Source organism: Nelumbo lutea, chromosome 5, assembly GCF_056320005.1.
Source record: "Nelumbo lutea isolate HS-2025 chromosome 5, American lotus-T2T, whole genome shotgun sequence".
NCBI classification, from domain to species: domain Eukaryota; kingdom Viridiplantae; phylum Streptophyta; class Magnoliopsida; order Proteales; family Nelumbonaceae; genus Nelumbo; species Nelumbo lutea.
The window spans coordinates 11,817,461-11,827,701 of record NC_142688.1 but is presented as its reverse complement, the minus strand read 5'-3'; the positions used below and the strand labels follow the sequence as shown (position 1 = coordinate 11,827,701).

General features: G+C 44.6%; 1 long non-coding RNA gene across 1 annotated transcript; it reads right to left on the bottom strand.

Annotated features, from left to right (window-relative positions):
- Window positions 1-8,060: 8,060 nt before the first annotated feature.
- LOC148850351 (uncharacterized) lies at window positions 8,061-9,664 on the bottom strand. The gene is made up of 2 exons (XR_016099180.1): window positions 8,604-9,664; window positions 8,061-8,495 (listed from the first exon to the last, which is right to left on the bottom strand). It is a non-coding gene; the product is annotated as an uncharacterized LOC148850351 (long non-coding RNA).
- Between the last annotated feature and the right edge of the window lie 577 nt (window positions 9,665-10,241).

Genomic DNA, 10,241 nt, shown 5'->3' with positions numbered 1-10,241 from the left:
GGCACTTTCAAGGCTTACTTGCATGGTGTTGAAATGTCATCTTACTGTTTTGATGTGCCACGTGTCATCATGTTAATGGAGGGCTAAATTGCCCTTCATCAATTGCCCCCCACTCCTGAGTCAATGTCGGTTCGACGAAATGAGTAGATTGTAGTCAGTCTTCGGCTCGCATGATTCGTTCGGTTGGTTCGTAAATCGCTCGACTTGTTCGCCCAACTCGGCTCGAGGCTAGGCTAACGTGCGGCAAAATTCAAATTTCAAATTAGGCACGCACATTTTAAAATTCAAATTCGCATGCAAGTGGTGTGACCTTCTCGACCATCAATCTGACGTCGCGTTGCCTCATCCGTCAATTTTCACCACCCAAGGCTATAAATAGGGGGGTCCCTACTGGGGTCCCATTCGCACTGTTTTGAAATTTCTGACAAGAGAGTGGAGCAATCGATTGAAGGAGGATTTTTTTGGGAGATCGTTGTCAATTCAACAAGAGAGATTTGGTTGGGCGAGGTCGATTTCTATTTTCAAAAAGCTGGTGAGTCTTTTTTTCCCTCTTTTAGTCATGTCCTCAAGTGAGTCAGAAGGGGGGTTCTCTTATTCTGCTCACGTCGAGGAAGGGACCTCAGCATTAGATCAACGAGGTTCCCACACTAGGGCCTTAACTTCCCAGTAGGAGTCGGAGACCATCTCCCAGTTCGGTCCCAACAAGCTAAGCGGGGAAGAAACCGTTGGTTTGGTATTCACATTTCATATCCCAAATGAGTTCAACTACATTCAGCCAGGCCCGAGCCAATTCCCGTGGATACCAAGGCTATGCACTATAAAGAAGGTTCCCAATGTGCCCTTTGGACATAGATGTCATCTCAAGGCTATGCACTATAAAGAAGGTTCCCAATGTGCCCTAAAGCGGGGAAGAAACCGTTGGTTTGGTATCATCTTGATTTTCCTTTGGACATAGATGTTATCTCAAGGCTATGCACTATAAAGAAGGTTCCCAATGTGCCCTACAATTTTTACTTGTCTTTCCACTAAGGTTATAAGCTTCTGGGGGTTTTCCCACAAAGATTAGGGACTAGAAGGGCAGGTATTCCTCCTTTCTCGGGAGGTCGGCTGGCCTATGGATACCGTCTAGAGATGTAGTGTAAGAAGGATCTCTAAGGTCGAGTTCGATGAAGAGTTGAGTGTTGAAGTCCAACGCCTTGTACGTCAACGGTTACTAATAGATTAGTTCATAGCCGAACCTATGCTCATTCAAGCTAGCCTAAGTCCCATAGGTAGGTTGGTCAAATTGTCCTTTGTTTTTATATTGGAAGTTACCCTTTAGCTTAGCTAACTTTTCTTTTATGTGTCTTCTTAGGGATGGCAAGTACTGCTTCTCTCCTAGCAGTGTCCAAGAGGCCATCAAAGAAGAAGAGGAGGGTGGCTAAATCTTCAGTTCGCTCGTCAATGGAGGGTTCATCAACCAGTGCCGAGGAGAGGCCTGTCGTGTGGATGTTCAAGGTTGTCGACCTTAAAGGCGGTAGTGACCCCATGTTCATACTCCGTAGAGCCTGAAATTGGTGTCTCTTAACTTTGTAGGGGTCTTCCTAGTTCTGACCTATCTTTCCCATGCCAGGCTCTAATACCATAACCTTCCTTAGTACCAGGTCACCAACTCGAAATTGGTGTCTCTTAACTCGAGCATTATAATACCGAGTTACTCATTGCTGGTATGTTGTAGTTTGAATATAGGCTTAGTCACAGACTTCTTGCACACGGTCAAGATTAGTCTGAAACTCGTCCTCATTAGCCTCCTCATCAAACGTCCCAAACCGCAAGGTCGGCACCTCGATCTCAATTGGGATGACAACATTTGTCCCATGCATTAGGTTGAAAGGAGTCTCCCAATCACTGTCTTGATAGAAGTTCAGTAAGCCCAAAGGACATTGGGCAGCTCATCCACCCACAAACCCTTGGATCGAGAAAGGTGAGCTTTGAGTCTGTAGAGTATCACCCTGTTAGTCACTTCAGCCTGACTATTTTCTTGGAGATGGACCACTGAGGTGAAGTTCTATTGGGTTCCCATCTTAGCACACCAGCTCTAAAACTTGATGTCTTCGAATTATTTTCCATTGTCCGAAATTAATACATGGGGCGTCCGAATCTATAGATGATGATCTTCTAGAAAAAAGTCCTACACATTCTGCGCTGTGATGGATACCAACAACTTGACTTCCACCCACTTTGTAAAGGAATCAACCGCGACAACCAAGAACCTCCTCTGCCCAATTTCAGGTGGAAAGTGACCAAGGATATCCACCATTATTCAAATGGCTACGAGCAAGTAAGGTACCTTAGGTCGACAGTGGGTTGGTGTAGTATGTTGGCATAACACTGGCACTTGTTGCACTTCCAAATTAATTCCAGTGTATCCACCTTCATTGTGGGCTAGTAATAGCCTTGTCGTACCGTCTTCTGGGCAAGTGCCCTACTACCTAGGTGTTTTCCATAGAAACCCTTATACATCTCACGTAGCACCTAGTTTGCCTTAATTGGGTGGAAGCAGTGTAGGTAGGAGAACATGAACAACATGTGATATAGTTGCTCGCCTATGATTACATAGCGAGCTTACTACTGCTCTACCCTCCAAGTTGCATTATGCTCTACGAGTAAGGCCCCGTGGCGTAGATAGTCAAAGAGCGGATCCATTCAATTTGAACTCTACAGCCAAAACATGAGAGGTCTCTTCTGCCACCCATTCTATGCTAGGTCATGGTAGGTCTTCAATGTATATTGTTCTCTTTATGATTTTCGTCGCACCGGCTAGCTTTGAGAGTGCATCGACTTCGGTGTTCTCAAACCTCAACACTTGTTGGATGTACCAAGAGTGGAAGTTGGGCAAAAGCTCTCTAACCTTGGCCAGGTAGGCAACATGGCGGGCTCCCGGGTCTCATCTTTGCCCATTCACTTGGTTCACCATTAGCTATGAGCCATTGCACACCATGAGATATTTAACACCAACTTCCTTTACCAAGGATAGCTCGGCTACCAGCGCCTCATACTCACCTTCATTCTTCGACGCTCAAAATGCGAACCGAAGAGCATACTCCAACTTCGCGTCACTAGGTTCATAGAGTATTAGCCCAGCTTTACTTTCGTGCTGGTTGGACAAACCGTCCACATGGAGGATCCAAGGCCCCTCATCCCAAGTCAGGCCAAGTTCTGCATTGGTTGTTGCCTTCGAGGTGGTCACGAACTTAACAACATCAAGGATTGGTGTGCTGAACGTGCACTCGATGATGAAGTCAGGCAAGACTTGTACCTTGATCGCTAGGTGTGGCTCAAACTGAGTGTTGTACTTATTGAGATCGATTGCCCATTTTGTCAGCCTTCCTGAGACCTCAGGCTTCTAAAAGACTTGCCTCAGGGGTTGATCAATTAAGACCATCACGGTATGGACCTGAAAGTAAGGACGCAACTTACGGATTGCTATCACCAGCGAGAAGGCCGGTTTCTCGATATTTGGGTACCTGGTCTCTGCGACGTGCAAGACTTTATTCACGTAGTAGACAGGTCGTTGCACTCTGTCCACCTCATAGATTAGGATCGAACTGACTACCACGTCACTCATAAAGAGGTAGAGTTTGAGCTAGCCCCCAGGTTCCAACCTATTTAACAAAGGTGGAAAACTAGGGTACCTCTTAAGCTTGTCAAACAAAGTCGACACTCTTTAGTTCACTCGAAGTCTTGGTTCTTTTTTATGGCTTTAAAGAATGGAAGACATCGCCCAACTGACTTAGGCATTAGTCTTTGAACCTCCTTAATCAACCTAGGGGATCCCATATCTAAAACAGCCTGGATTTTATCTGGGTTGGCTTCAATGCCACACCGGCTCATTATGTGCCCGAGAAAATTGCCCAATGTGACCTTGAAGATGCACTTGTTTGAGTTGAGCTTCATGTTGTACTTTCTTAGAACGTTAAAAATACAATTAAGAATGGAAATTAAAGAGTTTGAAAAGTGGGTTTTCACAATCATATCATCAACATAAACTTCAATTTTATTGCCAATTAACTCAAAAAATATTTTATTTACACGACATTGGTAGGTTGACCAACCGTTTTCAAGCCAAAGGGCATCACTTTATAACAATAACGGCCTCAGTTATAAATGTCTTGTTCTCCTGGTCAACTGGATCCATATGGATTTGATTGTAATCGGAATAGGGTCCATGAAGCTCAATAGCTCAAACCCGATGTCGCATCAACCAGAATGTCAATACTAAGGAGTGGGAAGTTGTCCTTTTGGCAAGCTTAGTTAAGGTCGGTGTAGTCAATGTACATGTGCCACTTGCCATTGGCTTTCTTCATGAGCACTAGGTTGGCAATCCAACTCGAATATTGGACCTCTTTAACAAAGTCTATTGCGAAGAGTTTCCCTACCTCATTGCTACTATCCACCACCTCTCCTGGGCGAGGTTCCTCTTCTTCTACCGAAATGGTTTGACTAAAGGGTCAACATTTAGTCTATGAGTTATGACAGAGGGATCTATGTCGAGCATTTCTACTATCAACCAAGCAAAAACATCTACATTTTTAATTTAAGAACTTACTAGGTCAGAGTGCAGTGGTTCTGTGAGGTGAGCTCTGGTCTGCACTATCTTCTCGAGGTTGGTATCTAAGACCAGCACTAGGTTGGTGTCCTCCATGGGGCATCTCATCGTCATTCTCTAGTGGTGACTCTAAGTTGATGTCGACCTGCTTCCCTTTCCCCTTCAGTGCGGTCACGTAGCACTTATGAGATTCAAGCTAATCACCTCGCACCAATCCTACTCCATAATTTGTCGGTAACTTCATCGACAGATAGTAGGTCGACACTACTGCTCGGAGGGAGTGCAAGATAGGTCATCCCAAAATGGCGTTATAGGGTGAGGGGGTCGCGATCACCAGGATGTCGTTATTGAAGTGCATTGAACTCAGTGTCAAACCTACTGGCACTGGAACTCTCACCCAGCCTAGGGGCAAAACTACTTCAATAAAGCCAACATGGAAGACATCGGCCAACTACAAGTCCTTTATCTCTAGCTCCATCCACTCGAACGCCTCCAAGAAGATGTTGTTGGTTAAGCTTCCAGAGTCGACAAGAATCCGCTTTACCTTGAAGTCATTTATGACTAACTTGACTATGAGGGTGTCATCATGTGGATACTGGATCACGCGAACGTCTTCCTCGATGAAGTAAATCACTTCCTCCACACGAGGGTGCTTCAGCGTGTTCTTGCCCTCATGCTTGAGCCCCCAGACTGAATTATTTTCCATTGAGGTGGTGCATCCTGCCACTATGGAACCTCCTATGATCAGGTTAATGGCGCCATGGAGGGGCTGCTCAGCTGGTGGTGGGTGTCAAGGTGGTTGATCCCTGTTCTATTCCCTACTTGACTATGGCACTTCCCTAGGCAGGTCGACAGGTCAGCTTCAGTCCTTCTGCTTGATGAACTGCTTCAAGTACATTCGGCAAATCAACTCCTCAATCTCATCCTTGAGGTTACGACAGTCCTTAGTGTCGTGGTCAATGTCCTAGTAAAAGTGGCAGTATTTGTTCGGGTTTCTGTTGGCAAGGTCTCCTCCCATCCGAGGTGGCCACATGACGTACTCAGTCGTCTTAATCAGCATCAGAATTTCCCCCCTTTTCACATTCAACGCGGTGTAGTTACGGTTTTGGATGAGGGAATGCGAGAGCGCTGACACGAGGATCTACTGCTTCTGTACAGAGACATGCTCCTTTTCCGAGATGACTTGCTATGATGATTGCAGGGGGACCTGCTGCGCCTTGGTGACTTGCTCTTCCGATGATGTTTACTATTCCCTGACTCATCTTCTGACCTCTTCCACTTGCCACTTAGCTCCAACTAAGATCTGAGCATTTCTTCGGCCTTCGTAAACTTGGCCGCTTGGTTGAGGAAATCCTCCATGGAGGCTGAAGGGTTTAGCTCAACCTTGCAGCGCAAGTCGGGATGCCAGACGTCATTGACCGTTGCGATGAACTGGACGACTGGGTCAAGGTTGGGAATCTGAAGTCACTCTAGGTCGAATCATTTGATGTAGTCTCGAAGCTTCTCATCAAGTCGCTTGATGACATTCAGCAAATAGGTCGCTGACTTCGGGCACTGCTTGCTCGTCATGAAGTGCATAGTAAACAGGTCAGTGAATTGGTTTCAACTCTTTATAGATCCCGCAACTAGCCTGAAATACCACATCCAAGTTGTGCCCCGAAATGTGGTTGGAAAGGTTATGCAAAGGCTCGCGTCATTTTCCTCGTATAGATGCATTAGGGCCAAGAAGTTGCCGAGGTGGTCAACCAGGTCAGTCGTTCCATCCTAGGATTCTAGGCTAGGGGCCTTGAAATCTTTCGGTCGTGTGACCATGAGGATCTCAATGGCCAGTGGTGAAGTTCGAGACACTAGCTGTACTGACAATGTGTCGATCTGTCTCACCTCCTTTTCTTCTTGTTTCATGTATGCCTTCTTGTTGTCATTCGAAGTGAGGCAACTCCTTCCTGTGGCGCGGCGTGTGCATCTGTGATGCCTTCTTCGTGATCTATCGATCGAGCTAGTGGCCTCAATCTCGATTGGTGGTGTGGCCTGGCTCAATTCCTTGATCAGGACCGGGTTTTGATTTTGGTTGTCAGGCTACTAGTTTTGGTCCTGGTCTATGTTCTACTCAACGATCTGATGTCGTTGTTGTTGTTGGTTGTTGTTGTTGTTGTTGTTGTTGTTGTTGTTGTCGTTGTATCACTGCTAGGGCGGCAAAGTGTCCTTCCCAAGTTCCCATGTTCTCATCTACAAGTTTACCTCACGGACGTATTGCATCAACTTGTTGAACTAGCGTGCACCAATCCCGACAAGAATTGTTGAGGGCTCGACTGGAGGGAGAGGCGCATTCATTGCGCAAAGGAAAGTTCCCATGTTCTCATCTACAAGTTTACCTCACGGACATATTACATCAACTGGTTGAACTAGCGTGCACCAATCCCGACAAGAACTACTGAGGGCTCGACTGGAGGGAGAGGCGCACACATTGGGCGAAGGAAAGTTAGGGCCATTGCATGGTGGGGGCGTTTAGTAAGGTTAGGGGCGGTAAATTGCCTGATAGTCATAGAGGGGATCTCAGGGTGCACAGGGGTTGGTCCTGTCTCCTAGTGATCGAGTTGTTGCTAACAGGTGCCATTAAAGATATTCTTGAAAAAGAGGTGTGAGAGTATGACTTTTTGTGTAGCGTTTCTCATAAACAGTGCCAATTTATGGTGTGTGATCTAGTAGCTCCCTACTGGAAGACAACTCGGATGCCGGATTAGGTAGGTTGCCTTGCTAAGCTACAAGAAAAAGTTTATCAGAGTTTTCAAGTTGCTAGACCCGAGGTGGGAACTTCAATGCCTAAGTCAACGAACTGATAATTGCCTGCAAGAAAGCATGAAAGTTGGAACACTTTGAGAGCTAAATCACACGCGTACCTTTCCTTTGAATGGGGATGTCTTTATATAGACTAGTTGCCGTGAGGGCCATAAAACGTGTGTGAGATCTCTGGCTCGTCTGGTTTGGAGGTGGTTTCACGCCCAAAAATGGACTTTGCATAAACAGATAATGTCTATCCAATCACGTCTAATGCGGGTGGGGTAATAACTGGTTCTTCCGACGTGGGGTCATGATCTCGGGGAAGCCAGAGATAATAACCCACTTGTGGAGGAGGTCGCCCGACATGCCAAGTAGGTTGTTAGCTGAACTTGAATCAAATCGACGGAAGCAAATCGCCTTTCATGTCAACCTAACATCTTATCGGGCCTGTCGTAGTTCAATCTGCCAAGGTGGTGCCGAGGATGTAAGAGTGGGCATGAGGTGTCTCATGTGCTTTCGAGACAGACTTACATGGTATTGAAATATAGTCGAGTTACCATGTATCATCATATCAAGAAAGAAAGATTAATAATGAATAGATTCCATACTAATTCGTGTGGGTGAAGCCTCAAGCCTGAATTAAATACCATGGCAGCATATGTTGGAGTAAATAAAAAAGGAAGAAGTAAAGATACACACAATGCAGAATTCTGAATTAAATATCATGGCAGCATATGTTGGAGTAAATAAAAAACGAAGAAGTACATGCAGAATTCTGAATTCCAAACCCCCCCTATTACTAGTCCTCTCCTCCCTATAAATCACATCCTCCCCATGAATTGCATTCTCCTATACTTTAGGGTTATAAAATTCTGATATGGGCTGATTGATCATTCTCCCAATAAAAAATTATACGGGGCGAAAAGCGACCGATAGTCGGTAGGTGTCCAGCTAGAATCCAATCAGACATGAATGCCACTGTGGATGGAGCTCATTTCCCCGGGAGTTACTGTTTTTTTCCTCTCTCGCCATTCGTACTGGGGTTCGCAAGAGGAGATTCCATTGCCCTTTTTTACTTTCACGGTGAGAAGATTATTTAGGTTGTATCTGCGAACCAAAAGATTCCGTTCTGATGGATACAAATTGTTAGCCCCGACATCATTAAGACGAAATTGACTATAAATTAAAAAACCTACAAGCAAAGCCAATAATATCAAGAACAGGACACGAACTCCACCTGTGACAATTAACGCCACATTTTAGAACGAGGTGAGTAGTAACGACTGAAATATTTCCAATACACGCTTAAATGTGCTGTAGGACGTTGTGAGGGGCAGATTTTAACTCAGTAGTAACTCGTAACCACGCAGGTGGAGTCACCTTTCTTTCAGTGCCCCCGCGCCTTCTTTTCTTTCCTTTTGTTAGAGCAACTGCGAGTACTTTTTTTTATCCTCAAAAGTAGCCGAAGTTTGTTGCCAAGTGCACGCTTTCTTCTCTCCTCTCTCCTCTGCAGCTTTGCCATTTCCATTTTGACTTCTGAATACGTGGCAGTGTAGTGCTTTGCCATCCCACCATCTTCTGCTTACCAGCAGATGCCAGAACCTCGTGAAGCATGTCTACTGACCTCACAACTGTCCAGCGAGAAAAACGGATTGGATGCCCAGGGAGTCTCCTTCAATACAGATGTAGATGATCTGTCACTTATTTGAGCTAGGGAAGGACCTTCTTGTATTTTGTTTCTTTTGCTGATGGATACATGTGGATAGATAAATACACGACGCTATATCGTATTTGAAAAGAAAAAGAAATTTCTCAGATTTCTCGGCACCCACATGCATGTCCTACTCGATTGCGTTTTAGAAAAAGAAAGCAAGATTGTTTAACCACCCAACAAAGTGCGACACTTGTCATGTTTTATTATATTTGGAGACGAAATGTCAACTCAATCTGACAATCGGAATTTCTATTGCAGCACCGACTGACTGTGTTCTGTTTCGCGCTCTCATCTTGTTCTTATTATTCCAGCGATTGTGAAAGAGGGATGTGTGCTCTGTCTTTGTTGCAGCAATATCGCACTCAGCCAAACCCAAACCCCACTCGTGATCGTCCGTAGGAGGAATTTAGGCCAAGAGATTGGCGTGTCTGATTTGTGAACCCACAACCCTTGTTATCCGGAACTCTGAATCTATCCGCATCCCAACTGGATCTTCGCAAGAACAGCGAAGATTAGAGATAGCGCAAACCATCCAGATTGTCGCTAAACTTGTCTGAATGACTGAAATACTCGCTCTCTCTCACCTTCATTACAAAAATGCAGAAAGAATTAGATCAAAACAAGATGGATTTTCCCAGCCAAAAAATAAATTAAATAAAAAAAAAAGACGATGGGTTCTAGTGAGTCCCATTTCCCACAGTAGCCTCCTGGTGAATCAATTTAATTCTCTTTGATCAGCAGTAGAAGTGGCGATTGCGTGAATTGGATTGAATTCGATTTGGATTAAGTTTCAAGCCAAACCATATAAACCGTCAACCCGTCAATCCGTTAATGACCCAGTAAAATTAAATCAAATGGCTCAGTTCAACCCAAACCTATCTTGACCTAACCCAACCCACCCGATCCATTAATATATATAATTCATTAATATTGTATTTGGTTTGAAGGAAAAAGTAGAGAAATGAAGGAAATGTAAGGAAATCTTTATAAACCGTGTATAGATTTCCATACTTTTCCCTTCCTTTCCCTATCTTTTCCTTCAAACCAAAGCATAGCCTCAATGATACATATAAATTATTAAAAAAAAAAAGTATATCATAAATTGAAGAAAAATACAAAAATTATAGAAAAGAAAAAGGAAAAAAATAACAGAAATTTTAT